The sequence below is a fragment of the Sceloporus undulatus genome, chromosome 3, assembly GCF_019175285.1.
Source record: "Sceloporus undulatus isolate JIND9_A2432 ecotype Alabama chromosome 3, SceUnd_v1.1, whole genome shotgun sequence".
NCBI classification, from domain to species: Eukaryota; Metazoa; Chordata; class Lepidosauria; order Squamata; family Phrynosomatidae; genus Sceloporus; species Sceloporus undulatus.
Window position 1 is genome coordinate 81544735 of NC_056524.1, and position 19597 is coordinate 81564331.

Here is a 19597-nt window from a genome sequence, read left to right on the forward strand (position 1 = left end):
ATTAGATTCCTGCTTAGAGTGTAAGGACAACAGCAACACTGCAAATGAACAAATAAGGCTGGGCAGGGGAACATTCCCAAATGATTGTTGACTCAAATGGTTCTCTCTAAAAGGCGGGGGGGGGGGGAAGCTCAGTGTTTGCAGTATGTGAAAGGACAATATTGTGAAAGAGATAAATTATTTTCACAAGCTTTCCAAGAAGGTAATATAAATAACAAATGGCAAATATAATTAACAGCCTAAGAGGATGGAAATGGGAAGCTATTTCACACTGGCTGCTTGAGCAATAATCAACATATTCTATTTTAAAAATAAATAAATAAGTAAACCACCAACCAGGCAGAAAATATTAAAGGCAAAGAAGAGAGAGTAGTTGATTTACAGAAATTAGAAAATATTATGCTTTTAGCACTGCATATTATTGTTATGCTCAGTAAAATACATGTTTTCCTGAGCTGTTTAGATGATGCCACAAGACCAGACCAGTAATTACACATGACACCAAAGTTGAGCATGTGAAGAGTTGGTTCTTAATCTGGTGTGATTTCGAGAGTAAAATGCAAGAAGGAATCTATCCAAATGGCAGATGGAGAGAATCCCCAGTGACAATGACAACCTAAATCAACAGCCAGTTATCTTGCTAGTTTTAGGCCAATCCATTGGGGTTTAGCGCTTTCACTTCACTGCCTCACTGTTAAGAGAAAGATGGAAGAAAGAAAAAGAAACTGGCAAGGCCTCTAAAGCCAAGTTTTAAAATTTATTTTTAAATAAATGCATGGATATCTGTTTTGGGAAATGATGTTTAAGAATGTTTAAAATGTATCTAAGTTTTCCAGCAAATGCAGACGTAAGCAAAGGCTTAACTAGCTTTACACAAGAGAAAACAAAGAAGTGAAAAAATAAATTTGATCTTATTACAGAATACAATAGGCTTCCTCAAAAAACAGAATACATTTCACTAAAATGGACACAAAAAAGACACAGAGGCCCTGAAAGGCCTGCCTGGGGGCGAGTTGGGGTGTTGTGCCCATATGATGCATGCCCTGAATCCACCCCTAGGGTGCCATGACATCGTGTGCCACTCCACTAGGCATGCAGCATCATGACGCTCCACCAGTCTTTCATTCATACAACGCAGAACGAAAGGGGTGCCACACAGCCACACAGCTATGGCGCTCTTTCAAGGGCACAAAGAGGAACTGATTTTTGTGGCTGCTTTTTGCACCCTCAAAAGGCCGGATCAGAGCCCCAGCATGAGGTTGCCACAGCCCTGATCCAAATAGGAAAGGGGCGGTGTCCTGCCACCCCTTCAGGGCAGTCTGTCAAGCCCCAGAGTCTCATTACATTTTAATATGATGATTCAAATGTATAAACAGGAGTCTAAAAATAGCTGATATAATTTAAATAAAAGTACAATACATTTTCAAAAGGTCAAGTATGTGACTGGGTGCCCTTTGTCAATTCAGCCCCAAGCCAAATACTTACACTGGTTTAACCCCTGAGAATGCCAGCGTAAGTCACAAAGAGGAGTTAGCAGATCGGCTCAAGAGCCCTGGTACTGCTTCTTATGATACATTATAACACTGACTGGACAGTTTTCTTATATATAATCTCGTGAGGACACGGAAGAGAGCTTTCTCTGTAGTTGCTCCTGGGTTGTGGAATTCCCTCTCCAAGGTGAGGTTGGAATGCAAAAGGTGTACTGCTTTCCATATGCAATATGTGTTTAGTGTGGTTTTGATAGTTTTAAACTGATATTTTTATTGGATAGCTTAATGCATCCTAAACCTCCATATCACATACTATTTTTGCCACTTTGTTTTAACTTGCATTTTAAGGTGCTTTGGGTCCCATGTTGGGAGAAAGTTAGGATATAAATCAAATAAATAATATAAATAGTCCCTTGGTTACTCTTCCAAGTTCTGTGGGAGGAGCACCTTACAATTCTAGACAATAGGAAGCATTTCTTGCTGTTACCCACTGGGATGCTTCAGTTTCCAGTCTTGGTGTCCCATCTGTGGGATATCTTCCAGCAATTTTTTTTAAAAAAAAGATCTTTACACTAATTTCTTTATCACTGCTTATATTACTTCGGTTTTATTATGTGCTTTGTGGTCTTTAGCCTCTTGCTGCCAATTTTATTTTGTTCTATTGTATTGTTGTGGCTTTGTATTTTATATTCTTACTCCATCCAAGTACCACCTAGAGAACTTTGGTTATTAGGCAGTTTAAGTGAATAAAATGTAAGTACATACATATAATACAATACTTTATGTTTTATTCATTCTCTCTCTCTCTCTCTCTCTCTCTCTGTGTGTGTGTGTGTGTGTGTGTGTGTGTGTGTGTGTGTGTAGAAAACCAGTGAAAATGGAGAGAGGAACTGCTTGTATTTGTGTTCTCACCCAAGGGCAAACATTCCAGAGTTGTTGACATTTCCCCCCTCTCCCAACAGGGTCTTCACTCTTCCTTTCCAGGAAAAAATGAAAAATAAAATTGTACCCCTACCTGCACAGAATAAAACCAAATACCTTTTTAATTTCCTTGCAGCTTAATAATGTGAAGGCCTTTAAGAGTGGCAAATTATAGAATTATTTATTTGATGAACATACACGACATTGCATAAAGTTAGGATAGTCTGTGCTATCACATTTCCCATTTCTATATATAGCTGTGAAAACTGTACTTTGAAGAAAGCTGATAGGAAGAAAATCAACTCATTTGAGATGTGATGCTGGAGAAGAGTTCTATGGATACTGTGAACTACCAAAAAGCAAAATGTATGGGTCCTTGAGCAAATCAGGCCTGAACTCTCTTTAGATGTCAAGATGACTAAAGTGAGGCTGTTGTACTTTGGCCATATCATAAGAAGACTTGACTCACTAGAAAAAACAATAATGCTTGGAGGTTAGTAGGAAAAGAAGACCGCACTCTAGTTGGATAAACTCAATCAAGAAAGCTATGGCTCTGAGTATGCAAGAACTGAGCAGGGCTGTTGAAGGTAAGATTACTTGCAAGTCTCTCATTCATAAGGTCACTGTAAGTTGAAGTTGACTTGAAGACAACTATGAACAACAATCTGTCCCTCAAATTAATATTCACAGTAATAATCATGTAGTAAAAAAAGAGCCTAAGTTGTCTACAGGTATTATTGCAGTATGCAATATATTAAACCATTAGATTAAGAGAAATATGTAGCAGTAGAACTAGCCAGTTATTATTATGAAAATCAGTGAAAGGAAACAATGATCACAACCATACCTTAGTTGACTTCTTTCAAAGTGAAAGCCACCTTCTGCTTTTAAAAACACAGCATGCAACATATAGCCTGTGGATTACAGAGAAGCTAACAACACTGAGGACTCTTACTGTGAACTCTGGATGCTTGAGAACCTCAGAGAAAAATGTATCATGGGTTAGTAGAAAATCACAGCATGCAAGGATGGGATAAAAGTAAACGGAAGAAGAGTCTGATAAAACAAAAAGGAAAAAAAATCAGCATCTGGTTTATTTTCACAACCTTATTTTGCTACAAGTCACTCTGAACATTATAAAAGTCATAGCTACTCGAGCAAGAATTCAGTCTTTTGTATAATTAAACCTTTTGTACTCAGCATGGAAGTTTAGCTTCTTTAATGCTCATTTTCATGGTTAAGCCTAAACAAATGACCACAAATCTTATAACATTTGTTTTCAAAGCTGACCATGTAATGTAATCTGTTAAATTGAATTCTAGCACCTTAATACTACAAATGAGTCTGTTTTGTTTTTTAATTTGCTGGGTGATAGGGAACATTCACTTATGGGGTGATGCTCACGGAGCTTGGGGAACATGACTAGAGGAGAAAGGAAGGGAGCGGGAAGGGAACGGAACGGGGGGAAATGCATATACTCACACAGGAGAATGCCGCCGATGCTGCTGGAAGTCCTAAATCTGTTCCCCATCCCACAGCAACTGATTTTCAAGAACTGTTCAGAATCATCCTTTTTAGGACAGGGGGAGCAGATGTTCTGGAAACCACAAGGATTCACTGCTACTACATCAGTTCTTTCCCCATATGAGGTCCAAATTTAATGTCTGCTGCTTTTTTATATGCTAATAGTCTGTAAACTGCTTTGAGAGAATAGTTGGTGGCATACAAATATTTATTTTAAAAAGAAAGAATGAAAAGAAGAAAAAAGAAGCAAGTTATGGCAACCAAATAGTTGTAAGGAGCAACAACACTTGGCATTCCAATGGATAAGAGTTGCAAATCACTTAACCATGCAGAATCCTCTCCAGACAGAGATTACCCTAAAAACTATCTATCGCTGTGAGAAAAAGTGAACGAACACTATACACTATGTTTGCTTATTTTGAGAGGCTTCAGCACAGGTTAACTGCTTGATGGGGAACAACGGGTACAAACAGTTATCAGGGAGATACAAGAAACAGAAATAAAAGAGCTGATGAGGACAGATGTCTTAAGCTATTTTAATAGACATTAGTAAGAATGATGATTCTTAAGATACAATTTTAAAAGAGGATATATCCTCCCTCCCCACCCGATCTCATAATAGCATGCTGATGGCTAGTGAGGATTGGTCTTTATCCAAATTGCTTCACTTTTTATATGAAACAGTTTATATGATTCTCCATCCCAGCTTGAAGCTAAAGGCTTCTTGAAATATATTTTGAAAAGGAAAACCAATCTCAAAAAAATCCTGTAAAATCTCTCTTTTCCCTACTAAATTCTATGAACAAACTGTGTATCAGATGTACCTAGATAGCATCTATTGCTCCATAACCACACTCTTCCCAAAATAGCACTAAATGTCCTTTTGCCTTGAAAATAGCAGTGCTCAATATATTTGAGATGAAATTGAAATACACACACACACACACACACCAAAAGATAAAAGATAAAAGGATCTATATAACATGTCAAAAGACAGTATATTGAGATAGTGAGAGAAGGGAAGAGAGCAAGATGATGAAGTACTAATTAAGTGGTAGTAGGTTCAATAGCTCTGACCATTTCAAACAAATGCAGAAGAATGAACATAGTGGATTTTTCAGCCATGCTGCATGCACTTGTTACCATCATTTCTTCTTAAATTACATAAGCTGCTACTACTATTCTGGTTCTCTTGGATGATGCCAGTGACTATCCTTGTTCCACTCCAGGCTAATGGGATCTCTTAAGATTAATGCTAGTCACACAGCCGACTGTGGTTCTTGTTATACTGTGTTTACAGTTATGGAGATTAAGTGAGTTCCCAAATTAAACAGAATTGCCTGCAGCAGATACAATTTAATACCACAAGCCCCTACCAGAGGGATGATCAGGACAGCATATTGATTATGTGTTTGCTCTCTAACTTAAAACAACCACCACACACTACAAATGCTAGAAAGCAGCTCTGTGCTTTACATATTTACACAGTACACAAACTATCTGTTTATAATGACATATATAAACCATTGCAATTGCTTAGAGAGTGATTTCCTATGTATACAAAGCAACACATCTCTAATTAGGATGATAGATGTGTGAGAAATTTGGTCTTTTTTAAAAAAAATAGATCTGTGTTCTAGATCAAGTACAGAAACTTACAGAGCCTGTGACAGTAAACAGTTCTGGACATTCAGTGTGACCTACAAATAGTAGTAGTAGTAGTAGTAGTAGTAGTAATGATAATAGAAACCTACAGACAAATGTTGCATATATTTCTACAATGTAAAAAAAATGCTTTAGTTAAATGGTCAATGCCCACATGGAGCAGGCACAGTTTCATACTGGAAATAGAAAAAGGAGACAGTCAGAGCAAAGGGACTTGAGAGAACTTCCCATTTCTAAATTGAGACATCTTGTAATAGCAGTTCCTATGTTCATGTTGATGCACACATAGATATGTAATATCATCTAACTGGATGTTATGGGCTAACTCTAATGTTAGTCCAGTTTAGAGTAGATCTTTTGAAATTGATAGGTCTTAGGTCAGTTATAGGACTAGTGGCCTGTTACAGACTGCCAAAATAAAGCTGCTTCGGGTCTCTTTGGAGGTATGCTGTTTAAATGATGCATGCATCCTAAGAATCCAGAAGCTGCACCAAAGCTGCACTCCAGTGCTTAGGAATGGAGTTTGGCTTTGGCGCGACCTCCGGACTCTTAGGACCCATGCATCATTTAAATAGCATACCTCCAAAGAGACCCGAAGCAGCTTTATTTTGGCAGTTTGTAACAGGCCAAAGTTAGATTTAGCTCATTATGAAGGTTGCCTTTTACCCTATATTAGTTTAAAAGAAGAAGAGATAGAATAGAGATTGGTTTCCATTTTTACAGCCAGGTATGAGGTAAACAAAGCCTTACTCTGCTGCCTCCCTCCATTTGAATCACCTGGTCTTACAAGGACTTGAGCCTATGAGGGCCCATGCTACCAACTTCTTTCTTTCAATTAATCTCAAAGGTGCTACAAGATCCCTCTGCATACAGATTTTCCAGATTAACAAAGGCCCATTACAAACAGGCGTAAAGTACATCCTCAGGATGTACTAGGGTTAGGAAAGGGCGTGCTTTATGCACGCCCCTAACCCTAGTGCGTCCCGAGGATGTACAAAATGGTGGCACCTGTTCTATATGGGCGCCACCATCTTGATGTCGCGAATGCTTAGCGTCTGCACGTCGCGCGGCAGAAGTGACGTTGCGAGTGTGTGACTAGCGACTTGCAGCGCCACTTCCAGGGTGCAAAAAGAAATGCCATTTTGGCACCAGTAGCCATAGAAGGGTGGGGGGAGGATAGGGATGCGGGGGATGCCTGGGCCGGGGATAACATCACTGCGGGTGGAGCTCCAATCGAGGTTGTGTGGGGCAGGGGGAGGTATGGTGGTGGGAGAAGGGACTTGCGTTCCAGGGGAAGGCGTGATCGATGCATCATATCTATCTCGCCTTCCTGTCCCCCTCCCAACCCAAAGGACCTGAGGGTCACTCCAACCGTGCCACAAACCCTGTCGCTGCTCCTGTGCAATGCCAGGTCAATCAACAACAAGACCCTCATCCTCCACGACCTGTTGGAGGACAGTAGTTGTGACCTGGCTTGCATTACCGAGACCTGGCTTGGGCCTGAAGGAGATGCTGTGTGGGCTCAGGCCCTGCCTGCTGGGTTCTCGGTGAAGGACCAGCGCAGGTTAGGTGGGCGGGGTGTGTGTGTGGCCTTGATACATAGGAACACCGTGTCCCTCACCAGGAACCACATCCGACAGACCTCCTATATCGAGTGTATTTACCTGACCCTAAAGGCTAGGGACAGTCTAGGGATTCTGTTAGTGTATCGGCCACCCCGTGCATTAGCGGACTCCCTTAACGAGCTGACACAGCTGGTCGCTGAGCTGATGTTGGAGACGCCCAGGCTTCTTGTCCTGGGTGACTTCAACATCTCCCTCACGGCCAGCCATGTTCCATCTGGTGCGGCTTGGGAATTCATGGATACCATGGCAGCCATGGGCCTGTCCCAGCTGATACAGGGTCCTACGCACTGTGCGGGTAATACTCTCGATTTGGTCTTCTGTTCGGAGGCGGAGGATCCGTGGGTGGAAATAGTTAATGTTTCCCCCCTGCCATGGACGGATCACTTCCTGGTAGAGGTGAAAATCAAGGCCTCTACCCAGATCCCCCCTGGGGGTGGTGGACCTGTTAGGATGGTCCACCCTCGAAGGCTGATGGAACCTGAGAGGTTCCAAGAAGCCTTAGAGGGGCTCACGGTTGGAAATGACGGCGACTCTGTTGATGCCCTCACCGGTATTTGGAATACCGGTCTTTCTAGGGCTATACACAGTATCGCTCCCAAGTGCCCTCTCAGGCCTGCTTCTAAGCGTAAGCCCTGGTATACGGAAGATCTCCGGGCGAGGAAGCGGGCTCTGCGACGGCTAGAGTACCGTTGGCGGAAACACCTTTGCTTAGACGACAAGGCTCTCCTAGACCAACTGTTGAAGGACTACGGAGAGGCAATACGAGCAACAAAGAACTCGTTCTATGGTGCTCGTATTGCGTCCGCAGAGTCGCGTCCGGCAGAGTTGTTCAGGGTGGTTAGGGAACTAACTCAGCTCCCTCCTGCCCTGAACCAGATCCTTGAACCTTCTAAGGCCTGCTGTGACCTGTTTAACGACTTTTTTGCGGATAAAACCTCTCGCATAAGCGAAGGTCTGAACGCCGACATTTTAGCAGAACCTAGGGTAGAAGTGTCCAGAGCCTCCGTGGACTTTGTTAAACTGGATCAGTTTGAGTCGGTGAGTACCGAGGATGTGGACAAGATTCTCGGAAGTGTTCGGAAGACAACCTGCTCTCTTGATCCCTGTCCCTCGTGGTTAGCGGCCCAGGGGGGACCGGCGGTAACATTATTGTTACGCTGGATAGTTAATACATCTCTGAGGGATGGGCTATTTCCATCTCAATTGAAATTGGCCATTGTAAAACCTATTTTAAAAAACCCCTCCCTCGACCCGCTGGTACATAATAATTATCGGCCTGTTTCGCTGCTACCATTTTTGGGAAAGGTGATCGAGAGGGCAGTTGCAATCCAGCTTCAGGCGGTCTTGGATGAAACGGATTATCTGGACCCATTTCAAACTGGCTTCCGGGCGGGCTACGGGGTTGAGACGGTCATGGTCGCCTTGGTCGATGATCTCCGTCTGGGCATCGACAGGGGAAGCGTGTCCCTGCTGGTGCTCTTGGACATCTCAGTGGCTTTCGATACCATAGACCATGGTATCCTTCTGGGACGCCTGGCAGAGGTGGGAATCGGGGGCACTGCGCTCCAGTGGTTCCGGTCCTATCTCTCCGGGAGGTCCCAGATGGTGCAGCTGGGAGACGTGTGCTCAGATGAGAGGCCCCTTAAAACTGGGGTCCCTCAAGGAGCCATTCTGTCTCCCATGCTATTTAACATTTACATGAAACCGCTGGGAGAGATCATCCGGAGACATGGGGCACGGGGTTATCAGTACGCTGATGACACCCAAATTATTTTCTCTATGTCTCCGACTGATGCAGTGACTGGGGATGGCGTCTCTCCTCTCGTGGCCTGTCTAGAGTCCGTAACGGGCTGGATGAGGGAAAACCGACTCAAGTTGAATCCAGAGAAAACGGAGGTACTAGTGATAGGTTCTCCTGGTCCAGGAATGGCGGTGCTTCCACCTGTCCTGAACGGGGTCACGCTCCCTGTGAAGGACTCTGTGCGCAGTCTGGGGGTGCTTCTTGATTCGTCGCTCCATCTGACTGTTCAGGGGAATGCGACGGTCAAGAGCACCTGTCATCAGCTTCGGCTTATTCGCCAGCTGCGCCCATACCTGGCCCAGAGGGACCTAGAAACTGTTGTACATGCTCTGGTAACTTCGAGACTGGATTTCTGCAATGTACTCTACATGGGGCAACCCTTATACCAAACTCGGAAGCTGCAAATGGTGCAGAATATGGCAGCCCGGCTGGTCACTGGCGTTTCCAGGACCAGCCATATAACACCGGTTTTGAAAGATCTCCATTGGCTGCCCATTCGCTTCCGGGCTCAATATAAGGTGTTGGTGATTACCTATAAAGCCCTAAATGGCTTGGGCCCAGGATACCTGAAGGACCGCCTCTCCCCATACATTCCACCTCTCACCCTCAGAACGTCTGGGCAGCAATTACTGAAGGTGCCTGGGGCTAGGTTATCCTCCACCACACGGAGGACATTCTCCACGGCTGCCCCAGCCCTTTGGAATACGCTGCCCACTGAGCTCCGCTCGACTACCACCCTGGCCCAATTCAGGAAGGACTTAAAAACCTTCCTGTTCCAACAGGCATTCCCCGACTAAAACTCCTGTGGGCCTCCCTCCTCTTCCGTGGCCAAGAGGTTGGGCTAAGGGGCTTTTAATTTTATTAGTTTTCCTGTTTTTATTGATGTATGGTTAGCCTGTATAATTGTATTTTCTATATTGTTTATGGCACCATTGTTTTTAACCATGTTGTAAGCCGCCCTGATCTTGGGAAGGGCGGGATATAAATAAAAATTTTATTATTATTATTATTTATTCTTTTTTGCGGCATCGGAGAGCCTTGCGGTTTGGCCACTGGGGCTCCTCGGCACCACTAATAACGTCTGTAACGTGCCATAGCTATGTATTTGGTTTTTCCCCAGCTATGAAACAAATGAAAGGAATTACTTCAAAGATTTTTTCTTAATTCAAATTTTTGTTTTTATTTCATTATCATGTGTATGTTTCATTCTTGTTTTTCAATATTTGTACAACACTTAGAAAATTCCAAGTGTCTTCTAAGTATTTAGCAACAAAAAAACAAGCAAAATTATGTGTCCTGTAAGATGATGTTTGGAATTCTTTGATGTTTTGTATGTGTGTCAATAAAATTTTGGACAAAAATAATCTTCATCTAGTCCTATGTACCAGGGGAGTCAGCTGTGGGGAGTCTAGAGAGAAATGTTAGCCCTCAAAGTTCCACCCTCCACCCATAAAAAAGTGCCCTGAAATGACCCCAAAACAGCTTTTAGGGGAATTGGAGACATGTTTGCCTTGTTTTGGGAACTTCCTGAAACACTGTAATCCCATTTTAGGCCCAGGGGATGTCTTTTTGAAGCGGGCTCCCTCCGAAGGGAAAATGGCTGGCTCCAGACTGCCCCTTTGGAGCAGTCTGTCAAGCCGCATTAGTGATGTAATCCTCTCTCATAAGGAATGAATAATTTAAATAATTTTCTCACTGCTGCCAAGATTATTTACTGTACAGGTCAGGGCTTGTGCAGATCTGCAAAAAAGTGAGGATTTTGTGTCTTGTGTTAAAAAGCGTCATTTTTGGAAAGGAAATAAAGTTTCATTCACCATTTGCAAAAAATATATATTTTAAAATAATATGCTATGAGCTGCTGCTTTCCACTGAGGTTAGATTCCACAACCCCTCATGGATACCAATATCCATGGATGCTCACATCTCATTAAATGCAATGGCACAGTGAAATAGTGTTTCCCATATAAAATGGCAAAAACAAAGTTTGCTTTTAATAATAAATAATAATAATAAACTGTTTATTTATAGCTCGCTTTTCCTTAATAGATCAAAGCGGGTTACACAGAAGTACAGCGATGTACAATTTTACAAACAATATCATATAAAAACCCGAACAATACAATAATACAATTAAAAACAAGATAAAAACTTACAGATTAAAATCACAACAATAGCTAGCCTAAAGTGCAGGTGCAATGGTATAGCAGGGAGAGAGCAGGTATTACATTGTCTGGGGGAAAGCCTGTTGGAAGAGGAAAGTTTTTAACCTCTTCCTAAATAAGTCAAGGGAGGTAACCAAGCGGAGCTCACCGGGAAGAGAGTTCCAAAGCTGCGGTGCTGAGCTGGAAAATGCCCTCTGTTCAGTCACAGAATATTTTGTATCTGGAACCCTCAACAGTTGCTTCCCGGTCGACCTGAGAGCGCGGGGCGGATTATATGGGGAGTGGCAGTCCTCCAAGTACCCTGGGCCCAAGCCATTTAGGGCTTTATAGGTAATAACCAACACCTTGTATTGCGCTCGGAAGCGAATGGGCAGCCAATGGAGATATTGTAGAACAGGTGTTATATGACTGGTCCTGGGGCATCCAGTGACCAGTCTGGCTGCCATGTTCTGCACTAATTGAAGCTTCCGGGTTTGGTACAAGGGTTGCCCCATGTAGAGCGCGTTACAGAAATCCAACCGAGAGGTCACCAGAGCATGTACCACCGTTTCAAGGTCCCCCCGGCCCAGGTAGGGTCGCAGCTGGCGTATCAGTCGAAGCTGATAACAAGTGCTCCTGACTGTCACATCCACCTGAGATGTCAAGTGGAGCGACGAGTCCAGAAGCACCCCCAGACTGCGAACAGAGTCCTTCAGGAGGAGCGTGACCCCATTCAGGACAGGTGGACAAATTTCCTTCCCTGGGCCAGGAGAACCTATCACGAGTATTTCCATTTTCTCTGGATTCAAGCTGAGTCTGTTTTCCCTCATCCAGCCCATTACTGACTCCAGACAGGCATCTAGAGGAGAGATGCCATCCCTGGTCACTGCATCAGTCGGAGACACAGGGAAACATATTTGGGTGTCATCAGCGTACTGATAACACCGTGCCCCGTGTCTCCAGATGATCTCTCCCAACGGTTTCATATAAATGTTAAATAGCATCGGGGACAGAATGGCTCCTTGAGGGACACCAGATGTAAGCGCCCTCCTATCGGAGCACACGTTCCCCAGCTGCACCATCTGGAATCTACCTGAGAGGTAGGAACGGAACCACTGGAGCACAGTGCCCCCGATACCCAACTCCCTCAGGCGTTCCAGAAGGTATCGAAAGCCGCTGAGATGTCTAAGAGCACTAACAGGGACACGCTACCCCTGTCCATGCCCAGATGGAGATCATCGACCAAGCGACCATGGCAGTCTCAACTCCATAACCTGCCCGGAAGCCAGTTTGAAATGAGTCTAGAAAATCTGTATCATCCAAGACCGATTGAACCTGAATGGCAACCGCCCTCTCGATCACCTTCCCCAAAAAAGGCAGCAGCGAAACAGGCCGATAATTACTACGAATCAGGGGGTCTAGGGAGGGCTTTTTTAACAGTGGTTTTACAATGACCAATTTCAAGCTGGATGGAAATCACCCTTCCCTAAAAGATGAATTTATTATGCAGCGCAACCTAATAGTTACAGCCGCCGCGCCCCCCTGAGCCGCTAGCCAAGAGGGACAGGGATCGAGAGAGCATGTTGTCTTCCTAACACTTTGAAGGATCTTGGCCACTTCCTCAGTACTCACAGACTCAAAATGATCCAGTACAATCAAGTCCACGGGGGCTCTAGAGACCTCTACTCTGGATCCTGAAGAAATACTGGCGTCGAGATCAGCCCTTATCTGAGAGGTTTTATCCGCGAAGAAGTTGTTAAACTCGTCACAGCAGGCCTTGGATGGTTCCAAAATAGAGTTCAAGGAGGAGGGCAGCTGAGTAAGCTCCCTCACTACCCGGAACAGCTCTGCCAGACATGACTCCGCGGACGCGATATGTGCAGCATAGAACGAATTCTTTGCTGCATTTATCACCACTCTGTAGGCCTTCAAAAGAGAGTCCAGGAGTGCCTTGTCGGCTAAGTGCTGGTGTCTTTGCCAGTCGCGCTCTAATCGTCGCAGGACCCGCTTCCTTTCCCTGAGATCTTCCGTATACCAGGGCTGTTTTTTGGAAGCAGGGCCGAGAGGACGCTTGGGGGCGATACTGTGTATAGCCCTGGAGAGATCAGTGTCCCAGATGTTAGTCAGGGCATCAACAGAATCACCGTCAGGTCCAACCATATACCCCTCTAGGGCCTCTTGGAACCTTTTGGGTTCCATCAGCCTTCGAGGGTGGACCATTCTAATAGGTCTGCCACCCCCGGGGGAGATCTAGGTAGAAGCCTTGAGTTTAGCCTCAACCAGGAAATGGTCCGTCCATGACAAGGCGGAGATATTAGTTACCTCCGCCCACGGAATCTCCATGTCCGTGCAAAAGACCATATCAAGTGTGTTACAAGCAGAATGCGTGGGTCCTAAGACCAATTGAGATAGGCCCATGGCAGTCATGGTAGCCATGAACTCCTGAGCCACACCAGTTGGACTATGGCTGGCCTCGAAGGGGATGTTGAGGTCCCCCAGGACAAGAAGCCTAGGGGACTCCAACACCAGCTCCGAGACCAGCTGTGTCAGCTTGGCCAGGGCGTCTGTTAGCGCACGGGGTGGCCGGTAGACCAACAGAATCCCTAAGCTATCTCTGGCCTTCAGGGTCAGGTAAATACATTCGATATGGGCAGTTTGCCGGACATGGTTCCTGGTTAAGGAAATTAATATGTTATTTGGAATTAATATATTATTTTTTATTATTTTCAAGCTGTGGATGGTTGAATCTGGGGATAAAAAATCAATGGATACAGAGAGCCAACTGTATTACATTACTGCATAATCATAAAATGTGTATTTTCAAGGTATTTTATTGGTTGCTCTCAAAATGCTCTCAGATATATATATATATATATATATATATATATATATATATATAGAGAGAGAGAGAGAGAGAGAGAGAATATGTGCCCTATAAAACATTAGAACTATTCTATTCTGATAGAATGCTTTTGAACAATGCTGAAGTGAAAGAGATACTTTCTCAGAGTATGGCACCAATATGGAAATCAAATAAACTTCTTATCTTGTTAAGTTAAACACTTGCAAATGCTAAGAAAATAGATTTGGCATGATTGAGGGGAGTAAAATACTGAAATTCTATATCAAGAGCTTCTAATTTTTCTTGGCTATAAACATCCACAAGAATAGTCTCCTCAGATTACCATGAATGACTGTACTGAGAAAATAAAAGCATGAAGGAAGAGAAATTAAATGATAAATTGCTCAGAGCAGTCTTATATCTCATGTGATGTATTCCTGCTTGCAATGTTGTAAATTTTAATTAGCTTTGGACAAAATTGAACAGTATGTAAAGGTGTGTTTTCAAATGTGATATTCAGTCACAGAGGTTCAGATCACTTTAGAAGTGATGTATCAAAAGAACAATAAAATGAAGCATTAAAAAAAACAAGTAAAAGAAAAGCCTTTTGTTCCAATGCTATTTTGTCAGGTTTACTAGAATGTACCCAGTAAACTATCAATAGTATAATGAAAAGGTCTACATGCTTTAGTATGCATAGTAAATCATCAACATTATCCTGAAAAAGATTATATGCTTTAATATTCTCAGTAAATATTCAGCACTCGCTTGAAAGGGGCTATATGCTTTGAAACTATTTCATCCCTATCACTGTTAGTAGCAATTATATGCTGCATTTCAGCCCTATTAGATCTAGCAAAAGAAGCGACAACATAAAATATAACATAGAAAATATAGTAAGCCTAATGTTAAAACTAAGTACTGTGCATAATGGAAAACAACACATTACCGGACAAGTCAAAATAGCAACCAGTTAAAATCTACCCTGTTCTTGAGAAACATCACGCATACTACAGACCAATAACCTCTATCAGCTTTCTTGAAACCTGCATCAAGCCAGCTAAGATCAGCCTATCCATACAATCTGCAGAATTTTGTTTGCATACACACACACACACACACACACACACACACACACACTATGTTCTATTAAAAATGACATGGTGAAAGGATGACTCCTTGCTTTTCCTGAGCATCAACATAATAGTCCACATGCCCTCACTACCCCAGTATGGGAAATCTTATTTGTAGTTCTCCACCATCACATTTAGTTTGCTCTATAATACTTGAGCTTTAGTCCTGGAGAGTCTATTTTGAGACCTTGGGTCTGGTACAGATGGGCAAAATGTGGTGTGGCGACGACGTTACTAGGGTTAGGGAGCGAGCACCATGCAGGCGTTCCCTAACCCTAGTATGTACTGGCAGCATCAAAATGGTGCCGTCCTGTCTACACAGGCGCTGCCATTACGACGTGATGGACACATAGTGTCCACACGTCACATCGCGCTTGTGACATAATCAGTGTGCCATTTGTGCACTTGGGAGTCACAAGCATGATGCAAAAAGAATCCACTTTTTGCAGGTTCTTTTTCCATCCGCGGAAAGCCTTGCGGTTTGGCAGCTGAGGCTTCCCTCTGGTGGAAATCCAGGTGCTGGCAGGCCGCCCTTTTTGGGCAATCTTTTCCATGCCTTGGCTACCTTACATTTAGAATGGCCTATGCAAAGCAACCCCAGTCATTTCACTTTTATTTTTATTTTTGAAATTCTGAAATGGCTTGGGTCCAACCTATCTTCAGGACCGCCTCCTTCCATATAATCCTCCCCACACACTTAGATCCTCAGGGAAAAATTTGTTACAGTCTTGTAAAACAAGGCTGTCCACAACCTCCCAGAGGACCTTTTCAGCTATTGTCCCCAGATTGTGGAATGGCCTGCCGGACGAGATCCGTCATATTACCACCCTAAACAGCTTTTAAAAAGCTATAAAGATGGATCTCTTCCGGCAGGCCTTTCCTGAATAGTTCTCCGGCCATGAGAAGGAAAATCTAATTGCTGATCTCTGACTTCACCACAGTTTATTGAATTGTTTTTAAGTATGTTTTATGTTTTAAATTCCACATTGTTTAATTATATTTTAAGGGGGTGGGTTGGGGGTTTGGACTGTATATTTTAACCTTATAAGCTGCCCCAATTGCATTTTGTAGAGAGGCAGGATATAAATAAATTTTATGATTATGATTATGATTATTAATGTGTTAAGAATTAGCACCATTTGGGTTTCTCATATTTCTCAACAATATGGTCTCTATAAACATTGAATTGTAGAAGCTTTGAAGGATCAACTTTTAATTTCAACAGATTGCATGAAACAGTAGAGGTATATGCTTCCTTTTAGCAGTCAGCCATAATGAACCCCAGTCAGCTCTTGTAGAACTCTAAGTCACAGAACAGATGCCAAGTTCCACAGGACACACTGGTTGCTTGAGATTTGGCAGGCCTTTATACAGTAAGTCTCAGACTCTTTTCAGCCTCTTTAGGAGTTGCATAGCAACCCATCATCCCTTCCTTATAAAACAGTATGGGATTATCCGGTCACCTATTTTAGTGAAGCCTCAAATGACCTTTAGGTTCTCTTTCTTTCTGTCTGTCTTGCCTACTTCATACTGTTCAAATGGCAAAGGGTCTTAAATTTGGCTTGACTGTTTATTTTTCATTCTATCACATCTGGTTTGGAGTGCAGTCTGTAAGAAGTGATTTGATCTGAGAACAATAATCATATTACTGAGAAATCCTTGAAGTTGAGGGTCCAGAAAGACTTCTCCAGGGTCCAGTTCACACTACCCATGTATAGTGCAATGATTCCACTTCATTGCTATCACAGAATCCTATGCAAACCACGGCCCATTCACACTATACAGTAATAGCACCATTATTCCACTTCAACTATCTTGATTCCATCCTATGGAACTCGGGTTTGTATTCAGGGAACTTGATGGGGGAATATGTCCCTGTTGGTTCTGCTTGAGTTCTCAATGGCTTTTGATACCATTGACCATGCTATGCTTCAGAATAACCTCTCTGGGATGGGGCTAGGAGGTATTATTCTACAGTGGATTCATTCTTTCTTGGAGGGGCACCTTCAGAGGGTCGTGCTGGGAGATTCCTACTTGTTTCCTTGGGCATTGGCCTGTGGGGTCTCTCAGGGTCCAGTGTTGCCCCTATGCTATTTAACATTTATATGAAATTACTGGGAGAGTTATCCAGAATTTTGGACTACAGAGTCATCAATATGCTGACGATAGCCAGCTTTATCACTCCTTTCTGCCCAATTCCAAAAAAGCTGTTCCTGCCCCAAACCAGTGTCTGGCAGCTGTAATGAACAAGGAGAGGGCAAACAAATTGAAGCTTAATCTGACAAGACAGCAGTGCTCCTGGTGAGTCAAAAGACAAATCAGGGAATAGGAATTTAGCCTGTGTTGGATGAGGTTACACTTTCCCTGAAAACATGGGTATGTAGTTTGGGGGTACTCCTGAATTCAGCACTGAGCATGGAGGCCCAGGTTTTAGCAGTGACCAGAAGTACTTTTGAAAAGTTAAAACTAGTGCATCAACTGTGTCTGCTCCTGGAGAAGTCAGATCTGGCCACAATTGTGCATGCCTTGGTTACATCTAGTTAGAACTACTGTAACGTGCTCTATGTGGGACTGCTTTTGAAAAGTGTACTGAAAGTTACGTTTGCCCAAGGAGCTGCAGCCAGGCTGTTAACTAGAGCTGGCTACAGGGAGCACACAAATCCCTTGTCACAATAGCTCTGTTGGCTGACAGTCCATTTACGGGCACAATTCAAAGTGTTGGTTTTGACTTATAAAGCCCTATATGGCTTGGGTCCAGGTCATTTGAAGGGCTGTATCTCCAAGCCCATTCAAGTACTAAGATCACCAGAAGAGGCCCTTATCTCTGTACCATAGATTTCTACATCAAAAATTGGGATTTCTGAGAAGAGTTCTCAAACAGCTGGCCATGTGAACAAGACCATCACAATTCTGACTTTATCAGAAAGCTTAACAGACGAGCATGTACAAAGTGTTTGTTTTTACCTTTAAAGCCCTATATGGTTTGGGTCCAGGTTATCTATAGGATCATTTTCTCCCATACAATCTTCCCCGAACATTGAGGTCCTCAAGAACCTGACTGGCAGCCATTATCCAGAGGACCTTCTCATCAGCTGCTCCAAGACTGTGGAATGACCAGCTGGATGAAATCTGACTGCTAAATCAGCTGTCAGAATATAAAACACATTTGAAGACCTATTTCTTCCGGCAGGCCTATCCAGACAATTTTTTTGTCATGCATTTTAAACATTAATTTTATATTTAATTATTGTCCTACATATTGTGGATGAAAAGACTAGGAAAAGTTTATTTAAATTGCATCCCACATGGGATGAAATTTTCCCTTTGAAGAAACTGTATGCTATTGATGTCTGCATAGAGATGCAGCTGAATATGTATATTTTATGTAATGATTGTGTTTTAACTATGCTGTAACCCACCTTGAGCCGTGAGGACAGTCGGGTAAGAAATAAAATAATAATAATAATAATAATAATAATAATAATAATAATAAATTTATTTATTTATATATTTATTTATTTTATATGTAAAAAGTCATAGGCTGCATTGGTTGCACCATCAGGTAGGCCTGAAAAATATTTTCTGAAACCCAGTAGAGCCACTGCCAGTCAGTACAGAGAATACTGAACTAATCACCTGACTCATCTGAGGTATCTTCTTATTGTTAGAATATATTGGTAGTTATCCAAAGAGAGTAAATCAATTGGGTTATGTTCTTTTGACCACTATTTTTAAAAACATGTTCATTAAACATAAATACAAATATTTGTTTTAACACAGAGAGCTGATGTGATGTAGTGGTTTGAGCTTTGTACTATAACCTTGGAGATTAGGGCTCAGCCATGGAAACCCAATGAGTGATGTTGCACAAGGTGCACACTCTGAGCCCCAGAAACCCCATGATGGTTTCACCTTAGGGTTGACATAAGTTGGGAAAAGATTTGAAGGTACACAAGAACAAGAACAACAAACATACAAACAGTTACAATATATTGTAATTGTAATATTGTAACTGACTATTGAAAGCAGTAAATAGCCTGAGAGCTGGTAATGGAAAGGAGTATATTCTTTTCCAAAAATTCATTCAGAGATGCATACAACACATAAAGGAATGTGGGATGGTGGCATGCTTGCTAGATCTACCCTCTCCACTCTGACATTCATTTATTGTGTGAAGATTTTTTAATATGCATTTCTGTAGAAAGACTTCATGTGATCACATGGAGCTATAACAAGAAGTACATGTGTCTCAGTTAAAGTGACAACAGATATTGTCTCTAGTTGGAAAATGTATTTCCAGTAGTATGGCCAACTATTTCACCTCTCAACCCGATATCGTTAAGATTTTACCTGGTTTACTTTCTAACTAATTTGTTTGTGCAGGGGGGGGGGAATACTTATTTAAGTAGTCAGTGTGATCTTTTCAAAATGGATATAGAAATGGATATAGATATA